The sequence below is a fragment of the Bos mutus genome, chromosome 8 (genome assembly GCF_027580195.1).
Source record: "Bos mutus isolate GX-2022 chromosome 8, NWIPB_WYAK_1.1, whole genome shotgun sequence".
Taxonomy (NCBI): Eukaryota; Metazoa; Chordata; class Mammalia; order Artiodactyla; family Bovidae; genus Bos; species Bos mutus.
In genome coordinates, this window is record NC_091624.1 from 20,777,729 (window position 1) to 20,796,039 (window position 18,311).

The window sequence follows — 18,311 nt, forward strand, 5'->3', positions numbered from 1 at the left end:
TTACTCACATTTACTTATTTACATGCTCAACAAACATTTTCAGTTTGTTGAGTTCCCAACACTGTGATAGGTTCTAGGAGTGAAATTTCTTTCTAGGAATGAAGAATATTTTAAAATCTATACATGTGAACATAGGAAGATGGATTTAATTTTTAACAGCTCAAATTAGAAAAAAAACACAAGACATTTTTGATTCATTGATAGAGCAATAGAATATGGGGTATCATATTTTAGCCAAGTGTTTGGCTGATAACCTTGTAAGAGGACCACATAAACACAATATGGATATATTGCACTACAGTAAAGCAATAGAGAATTTGCCTGGTTAGTCTTTGTATTGATCATGTTTCCATCAAAAAATAGTTGACTCAAACTTAAATTACATTAATTCATGGAGGAATTAATAAAGGGAATAATTTTAAAGATATAAAGAGGAAAACACAAGCTATCCTATAGCCCCTTCTCAGACTAGGGACAGTATAGTTGCTACTAAGCCCTAGATTCAGGAGATACAGAAAAGGGAATCTTAGAATGGTCTTGGAGAAAGGACTACAGAGAGAGGCAGCCATCCTAAGACAACCTAACAGGGAAGCACTCTGGAGAAAAAAATGCCCATATTTCATTTTTCCTGTTATTTCCCACCAACCTCTTACTGGGCTCCTCACTAGCCAGTCACTAAAGATTAGTTCTCCTAAGGCAGTAGAAGAGGGAGTAGTTATGGAGGGAAGAAAAAGGAGGGGGAAGATTTCTACCAAGGTCTTCTAAAATATGATATAAATTTGTAAAAATTAAAACTAATTAATACTATAATTATATTATCACAGTCATGAGTTATAGCATACAGTTGAAAACTCATAGGACTTTTATATTATAATAAACTAGTAACTCCCTAACCAGAACTTCTGTGGCGTTCTACTGTAATTGGAGTATTCTGTTCCCTCAAGTCTCTCCTCCCAGTCAACAGTGGGAGGTACCTCACTACAGAGTCCACATCTCTGTGAGCAAACAATTACCTTGATAGCTCTAAGAATTCCACTGACTGAATAATTTCCCCAGACTTCTTTGCTTCTACCTTTCTTTGAGATGGGAATACTTCTTACCTACCACCAGAATCAGCAGTCATGCACACAAGCTAGAGATCTTATTTACGAAAACAACTGACAGAATAGTTGCCCCAGAGAAGCAGCTCCCTGTCTGCTGCTAATACTACAGAAAGTAGACACCTAGGCTGTCTCTGCAACGTGCCTAGGACTGAGAGACCCGTTCTATTTGTTGTCATTAGCATAACTGTAGATCCTGCCCAGGTTGGAATGATTCTTCAAAGTGCTGAGAAGATAATCACCCACAACTTGTGATCTCCAGCCAAGAAGTATTCCCCACAAAAATGGTTTAGGTTCATACCACAGCTCACCGTGGCTACAGTCCTACCCCAGTTTCAGTGCCTTCTAGGTAGAGATCCACTAAAATGGATTTTCAAATGTATTAACACTAAGCTCATTAATTGATATCATTGAATTCCTCTACCATTTCATAATTTATGTTTCTTAGACTTCTCTTTTGAAAATAGTAATATCTACTTTATTTGAACAATTTAGAGACCTGCCAACTGTAACTTGAAGCAAAGAATCAAAGATCCTTTCATTTTCTCCTTATTCATGGATTTACTTACAAAAGAGTTAAGCATTACACTTTTGCTTTATACCAAGCACTAAGATGGGTATCAAAGTGAGTAAAATATATCCCCTCCCCTCAAGATCTTAGAATACTGAGAAAGGAAGACTTAGAAAGAAATAGGTAAAAATCTCTAGTAGAGGTTTACCTCACTTATTGTTAACATGCTAGTGTTATTCCTGGCATGTGGTGGTATTCCTGGTCTGCCTGGCGAGAAGTGATGGAGAAGAAATACTGTCAATGGAGTTTCCTTTTGAAAATTATGGGTTATCTTGAAAAATAAATTATCCTTAAAGATAACATAAAAACAATCAGAGATGGAAAGGGAAAAATTAGAACTTAGTGGACTTCTTAGGAAGGACAGTAGATCATGAATGATCCCATATATCATTAATACTGAATATTTTAGAGAATTCCCTGGCAGTCCAGTGGTTAGGACTCCATGCCTTCACTGCCGAGGGCACAGGTTAAATTACTGGTGAAGGAGCTAAGATTCCACAGGCTGCAAGGTGGGGCCAAAAAGAAAAAGAAAAAAAAACTTTTAAATTCTATTGACTGTTTACAAGTTGTTGTTCAGTCACTAAGTTGTGTCCAACTCTGTGACCCCATGGACTGCAGCATGCCAGGCTTCCCCGTGCTATACCATCTCCCAGAGCTTGCTCAAACTCATGTGCATTGAGTCAGTGATGTTCTCTAACCACCTTATCCTCTGCTGCCTTCTTCTCCTTTTGCCTTCAGTCTTTCCCAGCATCAGGGTCTTTTCCAGTGAGTTGGCTCTTCGCATCAGGTAGCCAAAGTATTGGAGCTTCAGTTCAGCATCAAGCCTTTCAATGAATATTAAGGTTGATTTCCTTTAGGATTGATTGATTTGATCTCCTTGTAGTCCAAGGGACTCTCAAGAGTCTTCTCCAGCCCCACAATTCAAAAGCATTAATTTGGTAGTCAGCCTTCTTTACGGTCTACTTCTCACAACATTTTTTTTTTTTTTACCAGTATACATCTTTAAAGGTAGTCTATAGTGAAATAAAATCACATTTTATGATAGAAATAGCTTTCTTGCATCTTTACTAAATGGAACAACTGTGATAATTTCAGTAAATTTATATTCAAAGTTGAAAAATTCTAATATGTCTCTATAATTCAACTAATCTAATATTTAGCGTTTAAATTAGTATTTGTTATGGAGTGCAATGTTGTAAATTTATTAATGAAAATAATGGTAACATTATAAAATATTGAAGGTAGCAAGATATATTATCAAACCATTCCAGATGGGTAAAATAGTAATTTTATGTGCTGCAAATGGGAAAATGCTAATAAGAACAGTTGAATTTCCATGAGCCAAATCATTAATAAAACTCTGCAAACAAGATTTCACTATTAAAAATAATAATAATAAAAAAAAAAGATTCCATTATATTGTTTTAATGATGCTGATTATCTTTAGATTTGTAGTTACTCCCTAATGATAATGCTATGTATGACATCTTTAAATAAGAATTATAAAACTACTAATTATTACTAACACATAATGAATGGCATGCCAGGCCCATGTTTGAGCTGGACCATAAAGAAGGCTGAGCACCAAAGAATTGATACTTTTGAATTATGATGCTGGAGAAGACTCTTGAGAGTCCCTTGGACAGCAAAAAGATCAAACCAGTCAGTCCTAAAGGAAATCAACCCTGAATATTCATTGGAAAGACTGATGCTGAAGTTCCAATACTTTGGCCACCTGATGTTAAGAGTAGACTCACTGGAAACATCCTGATGCTGGGAAAGATTGCGGGCAGGAGGAAAGGGGGGCAACAGTGGATGAAGTGATTGGATGGCAATATCAATTCAATGGACCTGAGTTTTGAGCAAACTCTGGGAGATAGTATAGGACAGAGAAGCCTGGCACAGTCCATGGAGTTTCAAAGAGTCATACATGACTGAGCAACCGAACAACAATAACAAATGTCAGGCCCAGAACTAAATATTATAAATGTTCATAATTTAATTCTCACAATAACTGTATAAGATAAACACTATTATTAACTGCATTTCAAAGGAAAAACAATCTGAGACTTATACTTTGGGCAATTTACTTAGACTGTCTAATACTTTAGTTTTTACTTGTTAGAGCCCTGATTCAAAGCCATGTATTTCTGCTTTCTAAGGCCAAGATGAGGAAAAATCTTGGGATGTGCTCACTTTTCCTTTATCTATGATGACCTATTTTGTGTTTGGTAAAATACAGTAAGCTGCTCAATTAGAGAAAAAAAATTAAAAGCTAATACTAATGGGAAATAATTTCTTCTTCCCCCTTAATGAATCAATTTTTACTCTGCAGCTTGAAAGTTAATCAGGTTTATCATGGTATGCCTAACTATGGGCTGTTATTAACAATCATAAAATTATCAGGACACAGCCCCTGACTTGATAACCTGGCATGAACAAACTTCCAAAGGTTGATTTTTATGGTGCATATATTAGTATTCCCATTCATTTGTTCTTAATTGGTTTATTGCTAATTCTAGCAAAGGAAAAAAAAATCTTAAAGCTACTTTTTTTTTCTTAAAACCATATAGCCTTTGGTCATTTTACATTAGCATGATGGACATATTAATATCTATGATAATTTATTTATGTAAAGTTTACATTCCATAAACATTGTTTGGATTAAAAGCAATTTTTTATCACCAATTGCAGATATTATTTAATAGGAAGAAGAATTAATTACCTGTTTTGACTTACTTTTTAGAATCAAAGTAAACCTTTCCTATCACTGGACATAAAAAGTTGCTTCCCTAAGATAGCTAATTATTTCATAGAAACAAATTCAATACCTCTCACAAGCAAAAAGAAAGTTTCTTTTAAAACAAAACCAAAAACAAAACATACAGATAATCCTAAGAATATAAAAATGATATACATGTGGGGGTGGGGAAGAAAAACCACTAAATTTTTCCTACTGATATTTGCTACAGAGATAGGCTGTAGAGATATATTTTTCTTTCCATAAAGACTAATAAAGTATTTCCTATGAAGAAATCTTGTAGAAAGAATATTTCTCTGCCACAGCAGTTAGAATTATTTATTTATTTATTTATTTTAATTGGAGGCTAATTACTTTACAATATTGTGTGGTTTTTGCCATACATTGACATGAATCAGCCATGGGTTTACACATGTTCCCCATCCCGAACCCCCTGCCACCTCCCTCCCCATCCCATCCCTCTGGGTCATCCCAGTGCACCAGCCCTGAGCACCCTGTCTCATGCATCGAACCTGGACTGACAATGTTTCACATATGATAATATATATGTTTCAATGCTATTCACAGATCATCCCACCCTCACCTTCTCCCACAGAGTCCAAAAGACTGTTCTATACATCTGTTGCTCTTTTGCTGTCTCACATATAGGGTTATCATTACCATCTTTCTAAATCCCATAGTTAGTATACTGTATTGGTGTTTTTCTTTCTGGCTTACTTCACTCTGTATAAAAGGCTCCAGTTTCATCCACCTCATTATTTTTTTAAAAGTGAATTTTTCTGCTACCAGTAGTCTGTTAAAAGGTCATTATAATTAGTGACTGAACAACACATAATGCTCATATTTTGCTTATTGTCTATAAATGCCCTAGATGTACAATATAACAGCATGAATAAAGTGGTACTTTGGGCAAATTATTTTAATGCTTACCATGTGGCTGATGCCTTCATCGACTCAATAGATATGAGTATGAGCAAACTCTGGGAGATAGTGAATGACAGGGTTATGCTAAAATCCATGGAGTCTCAAAGAGTCAGACATGACTGAGCGACTGAACAACAACAATATGTGTAATGGGACATATATACTTTACATGAGAACTATGGATAACAGCAGATTTCAGAAAACAGAATCAGAAGAATAAACGTTAAGACTGGGAATAAAAACTAAAGGCCAGCATGGAACATGGTTTCCCCTTTTCATCTATCCCATATCTTACAGGATAGCACTCAACTGTAATCCCACCAGTACCTTCAACTCTCTTGCTGCATACACTCTACAGAAAATCAATGAACACTCCAGCCAGTGTCCTGCTTTATTTTAAAATTCTTGTCACTGCTGTATTCATATAAATGCTTTAATAAGTACCTCTTCACATCCATGACATTTAACTTTCCTAAATCCCATGAGATGTCTTAAAAATTCTATGTTTGCTTGACTGTCTACTAATTTCCAACCGCCATTTTCCCTGAGTGATATCTTCAAATTTCCAATGCTTTCTTCAAATTACTTCTCCAATTCCTTATATGTTCAGCAGTCCCTACAGTCTAATTTAACTTGCAATTGAGTGTATCCAATAAGGTGCCCTATTCTCTTGCCAACAAACCTACTTGTATAATTGTATCTTTACATATGCCCCCTCATTTCATGACTTCTGCCAAGACCTGTGAATAACAATAGCTGCATCCCTTTCTGGGCTTGAACATCCATACTTTTCATTTACTATTGCTAGGATGCTTTGGTGTCTTCTTACAGAAAACAGCCCCATGAGAGGTAAGAAGTGATCCACAGTTCTGCCCGTCAACACATAGCAAAGCAAACAAGCGCAAACAGAGCATCAGGAATCGTAATACCTTCTCCCTACTTACAACTCCCTCCAGTAACAGAGATTTTAGTGTCCCTTGAAAATGTCTATCACTTCTCCGTTTTTTCCAGGAACTAAAGTGAGGGAAGCAGTGACTCTAATATCACAAATGGCATGAGCCAAATAGGCTCAGATATAAAGTATTTTGTTTTTTTTTTTTTTTTTGTTTTTTTCCCCATCAACATTTAAATTGCATTTCAACCCATGGCCCTAAGGCAGGGACAAGTGAGTATCCCTGAAACTATGAATCTTGTAATGGATTCTGAACAACAGGAATGAATTCTGAACACCCTCCAGGGCAAATAGGGGTCTAATATGAGAGAAAGGAATGAGATTGGTCCATGGGCAGTAAAGCATAGAGCCACTATCATCTAGTGGAAAAATCAGGATTAAAGACAATAAATTGCTACTGAAGAATCTGAAAGTTCTGGGAAGTGAGGCAGAAATTAGAAATTAAGAAATAGGGAGGAGAAAAACCACATGCATGAAGCGGGTGTTAAAAGGTGTTGAAGTTAAGGTAACAGAAGAGGCCTGGGAAGATTTCTTGTGGTGCTGGTTCTGAAACACAGGTAATTTTTCAAAGGGCCTATGACTTCACACTTGCAGCAAGAGAGATCGACTGATCTATTTGAAAGTTACCAACTTAATTTCTGCCTTTCGTTTACTTTTAAAATCCTTGAAAATGACTTAAATGTGTCAGGCTTTTCATTATGTTAATATCCTTTGTAATATAAAGAAAAATTGAGAGATGGTCAATTTTAATCTATAACTAACCTCTCATTGATACCACAGGGCTCATCGGTAATCCAAAGGTATATTCCTTTCAGATCCATACAGTTTATTATTGCAGGTATTGGCCAGCATTCTTGGTGTATACTCTTGAGTCCAACCTACTGAGTTGGACTATGTGAGTTATGGGATAGCTTTTTCTTTCTAATCTAAGCTCAGTATTTTTTATTCCAATAATTATTTACTATCTGTGATTTGCTAGGAATCTTCTACCCTCAGGGTTACAAATAATAAAAAAAATAGTCATGAGTTCTGATTTCATTAAGCTCACACAGAAGTAGGAAAGAGACAAAGTTACTTGTATAGCTACATTAACTAATTTATATGTAACAGTATGGCCAGAATGAAAATAAATTAATCCAAGTTGAGGAGCAATCTAGTGACAGTTTTTGGTGATGCCCTGAGATCTTAAGTAGGATTAGAAACATCCATATGGTCCTAATCACAATAACTTTAAGTGGAGAGTAGAGACCAGTAGGAGAAATTATCTCCATTTGTAGAAGTAAACTTTATTGTCTCCAATGATAATCAGCACTAGTTTTTATATGAAAGGCTTACTACACAGATTTAAACCATTTCTCATAGCTCTGAATGCCTTCTAACACCTTTCCTCCTTGAGAGACTTCATAAGCTGTAACTTATGGACAGCTCTGTCCTTTTAACTGCCTATTGGATGATTTCAGTTATTTTTCTTTCCTTCTTCTGGATTTTGTGGCCCTAAATTTATTATTAAAACTACAAAGGTCTCAGCATTAAGGGTTGGTGACCTCCCAGGAGAGTACATAGGAATTTATAAACCCTCTGAAATAATGATCCAAATAAATTCACCTGGGAAAAAAAAATTTACTTTAAAAAAACAAACAAAAAAAACCCAACTAAAATTTGAGTGGTCTGTCCCCAGATAACTGGAACTTCTAAATAAGTCAGTAGGCATTCCTCATGGATTCTGCAATGCTTCCGCACATTTTTTTATTCTTTTGAAAGCAGTCATTTCTCAATTCTGTCAATCTTTTGTGGTACGAGATGGCTTATTTCACAGATAAATTGTTATTATAACTCACAGTGGAATCCAAAATAATCCAAAGCACAGTAGTAGAACAATCCCCTGGAGAACATGGAGCCAGATAAATCACATTTTTGTAGCATTTCTCACCTCACCATGGAAACATTTCTATCCAGGTGAAATAAGGATAAATACCAAAGACATTCATAATTCATAACAGTACAATATGATAACTAGGAAATATGTGTAGAAGGGAAAAACTGGATGCCTTAGGTTGACTATGGGGTGTCCTTAAGGAAATCAAATTACAAAAAATAGATTTTCTTCTGGGTAGTTATATTATAAACCTTGTTATAATGTATTACATCACATATATTCAACATTACTTGTTTTAAATAAACAGTCAAGGCACAAGCAGAGAAAAATGATACCGATGAAGCACATTCTCCCAGGTGGTAACAGAGAATACTAGACAAGGAATATATGACTCATACAAGGTTTCGAAAAGGAAACATTTTCAAAGGGGCTAAGGGAGATAAACTGTGAAAAGTAACCACTGGCCTTGGCAATTCAATAAGGGGTTCTGAGAATTAAGGCAAACTCTTTTTCTTTCCCATAATCCCTTTAAAGTATCTTAAATCCACTGGCTTTCAAGATCATATACCTGGGTATTCCTTTCCCAGCTAATTGATTCAGCACATTTTGCTTTAAAAAAAAAAAAATCTTCAGGCCTCAGATTCATACTGTACCATGTGTTAACAAGGCAAGGAAAGGAAATGTTTATAAGCAAGCACACATGCACACATAGGAGAGACGCAGAGAAAGAGAGGGAGACACAAAGAGAGAATTAGCTAAATTGGTAGACCAGGATCCAGACTTTTTTACAGTAGCCTTCAGTTCAGTTCAGTTGCTCAGTTGTGTCTGACTCTTTGCGACCCTATGGACTGCAGCACGCCAGGCTTCCCTGTCCATTACCAACTTCTGGGGCTTGCTCAAACTCATGTTCATCAAGTCAGTGATGCCATCCAACCAGCTCATCCTCTGTTGACCCTTCTCCTCCTGACTTCAATCTTTTCCAGTATCAGAGTCTTTTCTATTGAATCAATTCTCCACGTCAGGTAGCCAAAGTATTGGAGCTTCAGCTTCAGCATCAGTCCTTCCAATGAATATTCAGTACTGATTTCCTTTAGGATTGACTGGTTTGATCTTCATGCAACAACAGACTCTCAAAAGTCTTCTCCAACACCACAGTTTAAAAGCATCAACTTTCTCTTTGGTTTCCCCCTAAGACCCAGTTTCCCCCACAGTCAGTCTCTCCCAACAGGAAGCTTCCATTAGCCTTGTATCCTTCTCCATCAGAAGGTAAACAAAATGAAAACCACAATCAAAGAAAACTAACCAAACTGATCATATGGACCACAGCCTTGTCTAACTCAATGAAACTATGCACCATGCCTTGTAGGGTCACCCAAGATGGACTGGTCATGGTGGAGAGGGCTGCCAAATGTGGTCCACTAAAAAAGGGAATGGCAAACCACTTCAGTATTCCTGCCTGGAGAACCCCATGAGCAGTACAGTAGCCTTAAACTATATTTAATTTTAAAATCCTTTTTTGATATCCCTTTGAAATTGGAAGGATATAGAAAAACATATAAATAAATATAGGTAAGTATAAATGTGGAAGTCAGTTCAGTTCAGTTGCTCAGTCATGTCTGATTCTTTGCAAACCCATGGAGTGCAGCAAGCCAGACCTCCCTGTCCATCACCAACTCCCAAAATTTACTCAAACTCATGTCCACTGAGTTGGTGATGCCATCCAACTATCTCATCGCTGTCATCCCCTTCTCTTCCCACTTTTAATCTTTCCCAGTATGAAGATCTTTTCCAATGAGTCAGTTCTTCACATGAGGTGGCCAAAGTATTAGACTTTCAGCTTCAGCATCAGTACTTCCAATGAACACCCAGGACTGATTTCCTTTAGGATGGACTGGTTGGATCTCCTTGTTGTCCAAGGGACTCTCAAGAGTCTTCTCCAACACCAGAGTTCAAAAGCATCAATTCTTTGGTGCTAAGCTTTCTTTAGAGTCCAACTCTCACATCCATACATGACTGCTGGAAAAACTATAGCTTTGACTAGACAGACCTTTGTTGTCAAAGTAATATCTCTGCTTTTTAATATGCTATCTAGGTTGGTCATAAATTTTCTTCCAAGGAGCAAGCATCGTTTAATGTCATGGCTGCAGTCACCATCTGCAGTGATTTTGGAGCCCAGAAAAATAAAGTCTGTCACTGTTTCCATTGTTTCCCCACTATTTGCCATTAAGTGGATGCCATGATCTTAGTTTTCTGAATGTTGAGTTTTAAGCCAACTTTTTCACTCTCCTCTTTCATTTCCATCAAGAGGTTTTTAGTTTTTCTTCTCTTTCTGCCATAAGAGTGTTATCATCTGCATATCTGTGGTTATTGCTATTTCTCCCAGCAATCTTGATTCCAGCTTGTGCTTCATCCAGCCCGGCATTTCTCATGATGTACTCTGCATATAAGTTAAATAAGCAGGGTGACAATATACAGCCTTTCCCAATTTGGAACCAGTTTCCTGTTCCATGTCCAGTTCTAACTATTGCTTCCTGAACTGCATACAGATTTCTTAGAAGGCAGGTCAGGTGGTCTGGTATTCACATCTCTTTCAGAATTTTCAACAGTTTGTTGTATCCACACAGTAAAAGACTTTGGCATAGTCAATAAAGCAGAAGTAGATGCTTTTCTGGAACTCTCTTGCTTTTTCAATAATCCAGTGGATGTTGGCAATTTGATCTATGGTTACCCTCTGCCTTTTCTAAATCCAGCTTGGCTATCTGGAAGTTCATGGTTCACATACTGTTGAAGCCTGGCTTGGAGAACTGTGATCATTACCTTGCAAGCGTATGAGATGAGTGCAATTGTGCAGTAGTTTGAGCATTCTTTGGCATTGCCTTTCTTTGGGATTGGAATGAAAGCTGACCATTTCTAGTCCTGTGGCCACTGCAGAGTTTTCCAAATTTGCTGGCATATTGAGTGCAGCACTTTAGTATTTTTGCTTTGAGAAGTCCATGAACAGTATGGAAAGTCAAAAAGATAGTACACTGAAAGATGGACTCCCCAGGTTGGTAGGGGCCCAGTATGCTACTGGAGATCATTGGGCAAACAACTCCAGAAATAATGAAGAGATGGAGCCTAAGTAAAGACAACAAATAATTGTGAATGTGACTGGCGATGGACATAAAGTCTGACGCTGTAAAGAGCAGTGCTGTATAGGAATCTGGAATGTTAGGTTAAGGTTAGGTTAAATGTTAGATTTACCATGAATCAAGGTAAATTGGAAGTGGCCAAACAGGAGATGGCAAGAGTGAACATTGACATTTTAGGAATCAGCGAACTAAAATGGATTGGAATGGGTGAATTTAACTCAGATGACCATTATATCTATTACTGTGGGCAAGAATCCCTTAGAAGAAATGGAGTAGCCATCATAGTCAACAAAAGGGTCCGAAATGCAGTACTTGGATGCAATCTCAAAAACAACAGAATGATTTATGTTCATTTCCAAGGCAAACCTTTCAGTATCAGAGTAATCCAAGTCTATGCCCCAAGCAGTAATACTGTAAAAGCTGATGTTGAATGGCTCTGCGAAGACCTACCAGACCTTCTAGAACTAACACCCAAAAAAGATGTCCTTTTCATTATAAGGGTTGGAATGCAAAAGTAAGAAGTCAAGAAACACCTGGAATAACAGGCAGATTTGGCCTTGGAGTACAGAATGAAGCAGGATAAAGGCTAATAGAGTTTTGATAAGAGAACACTGTTCATAGCAAACACCCTCTTCCAACAACACAAGAGAAAACTCTACACATGGACATCACCAGATGATCAATAACTAAATCAGATGGTTTATATTCTTTGCAGCCAAAGATGGAGAAGCTCTATACAGTTAGCAAAAACAAGACCAGGAGCTTACTATGGCTCAGATCATAAACTCCTTATTGCCAAATTCAGACTTAAGTTGAAAAAACTTTGGAAAACCACTCGACCATTCAGGTATGACCTAAATCAAATCCCTTACGAATATACATTGGAAGTGAGAAATAGATTCAAGGGATTAGATCTGATAGACAGAGTGCCTGAAGGACTATGGATGGAGCTTTGTGACATTGTGTAGGAGATAGGGATCAAGACCATCCCCAAGAAAAAGAAATATAAAAAAGCAAAATGACTGTCTGAGAAGGAATTCCAAGTAGCTGTGAAAAGACGAGAAGGTAAAGGCAAAGGAGAAATGGAAAGATATACCCATTTGACTGCAGAGTTCCAAAGAATAGCAAGGAGAAATATGAAATCCTTCCTCAGTGATCAGTGCTAAGAAATAGAAGAAAACAATAGGATGGGAAAGACTAGAAATCTCTTCAAGAAAAGTAGAGATACCAAGGGAAATTTTCATGCAAAGCTAGGCTCAGTAAAGCACAGAAATGGTATGGACCTAACAGAAGTAGGTTGGATTAGATCCTACCTTAATGCCCTTATTTTAACTGACATTTGTAAAGGCCTTATGTACAAACACAGTCACATTTTGAATTACTGGGAGTTATGGTCTCAACTTAAGGATTTAAGGGGTACACAGTTAAGCTTATACTGGCGGGGGTCGGGGGGCGGTGGTTGGAAGAGGATGGCAAAAAGCACTTCATGAATGCACTCAGGAAAGGAAAAGTCCACTTTGAAATCTAGACTAAAAAGTGTCAACACTAAATCATTGTGACCTTTTGATCCAACTCCTAAAAGCATTGGTAAATATATGTTTTGTGAGATAATGCAGAAATATCAAGTAGGAAAAGAAAGAAGTGGCTAACCTAGCCCCCGCAGCAAAATTAGAGAGATATTGAGGAAGACGAAAAATACAACTCTAAAGAAAGAATCAAATTTCAACTATTAAATGAATCTGAACAGTATATTAAATGAAATCAGGGTTGTTTTGTGATTTAAAATGGCCATAGGAAAATTCGTTTCTGGAAATTATGGGGCCTTGCTGAGTTTTTCGGAGAAGGCGACGGCACCCTACTCCAGTACTCTTGCCTGGAAACTCCCATGGATGGGAGGGCCTGCTGGGCTGCAGTCCATGGGGTCACAAAGAGTCGGACGTGACTGAGCGACTTCACTTTCACTTTTCACTTTCATGCATTGGAGAAGGAAATGGCAACCCACTCCAATGTTCTTGCCTGGAGAATCCCAGAGATGGGGGAGCCTGGTGGGCTGCCGTCTATGGGGTCGCACAGAGTCAGACACGACTGAAGCGACTTAGCAGTAGAAGCAGCAGCTGAGTTTTTAATCTAGGAAACAGGGGAGAACAAGACCCACAGAGCAGATTTTAAAATGGATTGGGATTAAGAGATTGATAAACAAGGCACACACTGGAGAAGAGTTTTTGGAAAACATACCTGATAAAAGATTGACACTCAAAATACACAAGTAACTTTTATAACTCAATAATAGGGAAGAAAGCCCAATGAAAATCTGGGGAAAAGGAAAATGATATGATCATCTATAGACAAAAATGAAAAGTATTCACAAACCAACTTTTAGAACTAGTAAACAGTTATAGCAAGACTGCAGGATACACAGTTCATATACACAATTAATATAACTATTTCCTCAGTCTTGTCAAAGAATGGAGCTGGAACAATCACACTCCCTGACTTTATACTACAAAGCTGCAGTAATTAAAACAGTATAGTACAGGCACAAAAGCAGACACACAGATCAACGGAACAGAATAGAAAGCCTGGAAATAAGCCAATACACTTATGGTCAATTAAGTTTCAACAAAGGAATCAAGAATATAAAGACAGAAGAGAAAAGATAATCTGTTCAAGTGGTTCCAGGAAAACTGGACAACTACTTGTAAAAGAGTGAAATTAGAGCAATATGATGGAGAAGGCAATGGCAATCCACTCTAGTACTCTTGCCTGGAAAATCCCATGGATGGAGGAGCCTGGTAGGCTGCAGTCCATGGGGTCGCTGAGTCGGGAATAACTGAGTGATTTCACGTTCACTTTTCACTTTCATGCATTGGAGAAGGAAATGGCAACCCACTCCAGTGTTCTTGCCTGGAGAATTCCACGGACGGGGGAGACTGGTGGGCTGCCATCTATGGGGTCGCACAGAGTTGGACATGACTGAAGCAATTTAGCAGCAGCAGAAGCAGAACAATATGAAACATCATATATGAAAATAAACTTCAAATGGCTTAAAGACCTAAATGTAAGACCAGACACTGTCAAACTCCTAGAGGAATAGAACAGTTTTTAAAATATATCACAGTGATACTTTTTTGGATTCATCTCCCAGAGTAGTGAAAATAAAAGCAAAAGTAAAGAAGTGGGGCCTAATTAAACTTAAAAGCATTTGCACTGAAAAGGAAACCATAAGAAAAAGGAAAAGACAACTTGTGGAATGGGAGAAAATATTCACAATGGAAGTAATTGTCAAGACCTTTAATTCCAAAATATACAAATAGTTTAATATCAAATACAAACCAATCAGAAACTGGGCAGAAGACCTAAATAGACAGTTTGCAAAAGAAAACCCAGATGGCCAACAGGCACATGAAAAGATGCTCAACATCACAAATTATTGGAGAAATGCAAATCAGAACTACAATGAGGTATCATCTCACACCAGTCAGAATGACACTCTTCAAAAAAAAATCTATAAATAAAAAATGCTTGAGAGGGTTTGTAGAAAATGAAACCCTCCTACCCTTTTGGTGGCAATGTGAATTAGTGCAACTAATATGGAGAACAGTATGGAGGTTTCTTAAAAACTTAAAATCACTAAGTTACAATATGATCCAGTAATCCAACTCCTGGGAATATCCTAGGAAAACTCTAATTTGAAAAGACACATGAACCCCAGTGTTTATATCGGCATTATTTATAATACCCAAGACATGGAAGCAACCTAAATGCACATCAACAGAGGAATAAAGAAAATGCATATAATGGAATATTACTTGGCCATAAAAAGAATGAAACAATGCCATTTTCAGCAACATGGATGGACTTAGAAATTATCACACAAAGTACTAAGTCAAAAAGACGAAGACAAATACCATATGATATAACTTATATATGTAATCTAAAAATGACATAAGTGAGCTTGTTTGCAAAACAAAAACAGACTCACAGACACTGACAACAAATTTATGGTTACCAAAGGGGAAAAGGAGGGAGAGATCAACTAGGAGTTTCAGACTAGCAGATAAACAACAAGGATATACTGTACAGCACAGGGAACTATATTCAATATCTTGTGCTATAAATGGAAAAGAACATGTTTTTAAAAAATTGCAGTAAAAAAGAAAAAGTGGGTCAAAGATCTTAACAGACATCTCACCTAAGATCTTACACAGGTGGCAAACAAGTATATGAACACATGCCCCAACTCATATGTCATCAAGGAGATACAAATTAAAGCAACAATGGCACCCCACTCCAGTACTCTTGCCTGGAAAATCCCATGGATGGAGGAGCCTGGTGGGCTGCAGTCCATGGGGTTGCTAGGAATCGGACACGACTGAGCAATTTCACTTTCCCTTTTCACTTTCATGCATTGGAGAAGGAAATGGCAACCCACTCCAGTGTTCTTGCCTGGAGAATCCCAGGGACGGGGGAGCCTGGTGGGCTGCCGTCTCTGGGGTCGCACAGAGTCGGACACAACTGAAGTGACTTAGCATAGCATGATTAAACTATAACACCTATTAGAATGGCCAAAATCGAGAATACTGACACACAAAATACTGGCAATGTTGTGAAGCAACTTCATTGCTAGAGGTTATGCAAATGGACAGCTACTTCTGAATAGAATTTGGCAGTTTCTTATATAACTAAACATACATTTATCATAAGATTCAGTAATCACACTTCTTGGTATTTATCCAAATTAGTTGAAACCTGTGTCAATACAGAAGACTGCACTTGAATGTTTATATCAAGTTTATTCATAAATGCTGAAACCTGAAAGCTACCAAGATGCCTTTCAATAGGTAAATGAATAAAAAAGTGTTGCACATCCATACAGTGGAATATTATTCCTCACTAAAAAGAAATGAGTTATCAAACCATTGAAAAGACATGGAGGAAACATATATAGACTGATAGGTGAAAGAAGTAAATCTGAAAATGCCTCATATTGGATGATTCCAACTATATGATATTTAGAAAAGTCAAAACTATGGAGACAGTAAGAAGATCAGTGGTGATTTTCAAGCGGTTTGGGGTGAGGAGAGCAGGAAGGATGAACCAGGGGAGTGCAGGTGAATTTTAGGGCTATAAAGCTACTCTGAATAATACTATAATGGTGGATACATGGCATTATTATACATGGATTCTTTACATTTGCCCAAACTCAATTATACAGCACAAAGAGTGAATACTACCTTAAACTACAAACTTTTGTTAATAATGATGTATCAATGTTAGCTTCCAACAAATGCAACAAACTAAGTGCAAAATGCTAACAACCCAGGAAACTTGAGAGAGGTGGGGGCAGAGATATGGACATATTCTGTATGTTCCACTCAGTTTTTCACTAAACCTAAAACTGATAAAAAATTAGTAAAGTGTACTAACTTTTTGAAAGGGACAAGTAAAAATGGGGTGGAAGTAGGGGAGACAAAACCTTTTCATTATTTAACATTTAATTTTGGTGTTTTCTCGTAAGTGAGGTAGAGAAGATCAACCTGACTCTCCCAGAAAGCATAACAAAAAGTCCATGATCTTGGGGAATCATCAGATTTCTGCTTTACTAAGAAGTGGAAAAATTTTCTCAAGATTGTGAAAATGTATAAAAAATGGGATATTTTGGAACAAACAATTTAAAATGATGCAAGAGTTTGACTGTGTGACAAAAAGGGATGGAGGAAGAACTGCAGAAAAATAAATGAATGGTAAGGACTTCCCTGGTAGTCAAGTAGCAAAGACCCCACACTCCCAATACATGGGGCTCGGGTTCAATCCCTGGTCAGGGAACATAGATCCCACATGCCACAACTAAGGGTTCACATGCCTTACCTAAAGACCCTTCATGCCACAGTGAAGATCCCACGTGCTGCAACTAAGACCCAGAGCAGCCAAATAAATAAATAATTTTGGGAAGAAATTAAATGAATGGCAGCCATAACCAGAATCTTGCATTTTGGCTTTAGCTTTGCAACAACAGATGGCTGTTTCATGCCCAGAAGGCCATGACCCTGGGTTATATTAGAAATGTGGATAGGAAACTACTGCCATTTCTTGCACAAGCAGTACAGTGGTCTAGACAGCAGTTTGGAACTCCTCTTAGGATGCCAGCAGAAAAGGGAGTTATCGGGTCTTTGAAGTGTCTGCTTTCCATTTGGCACGAGATGTGGGGATAGAGTCAGATGTGGTTAGGATTGTTTAAGTGGGGGTGTCAAGGATCCACATGGGTTATTGAAAGAGACTTAGATGAGTTGTGTTATGAATAATAGAGTTGTAGCCCAAGGGATTCCACTTGAAAAGATAATACCATACAAACATTTTCTGGTCTAAAGAGGCTGCAAACTCAGAAAAGTTGGTGGAAAGGCAATAACCTCAGGATTTTACACATCCTGAAGTTTGAAAAAAAATTTTAATTTCTCTTTACAATCTCTTTTAACCAGTCATAGATTATTCAAGTTTGAAGGAAAATTAAAGGTTATTTAGTCCAAATCCTCCAATTTAAAGTGTGCAGATAAGCCAAGAGAAGTTAAACGAGTTACCCAAATTCATAAATCCATTTAATAGAGAATACGACTCCAGGATTCTAAAAGCTAATTAGATCTTCAGGTTCTTTCAAAATATGTGTTACGTTAGTGGATGAGTAAGAACTTTCTGTTACGAAATGTGATTTTAATTTATCAAATATTTTATTGTACAGCTGTCAAACATATATATTTACACAATATGTAAATCAGTCTATGAATCAATGTTATATGTACAATATGCTTAATTAAAATAAAAGATGACAATAAAGTAAAGCATGACTTCTGCACTAAGGATACTTCTTTTATGTCAATCTGTTTTCCTCAATATGTATTTCTAAATTTCTGTCTCATTATCTTATAATTCTATTAAAAGGATAACCAACCTTCCCTTATCACTTTTAACATTTTCAGTTGAGAGTTGCCTAAGTGTTTTGGT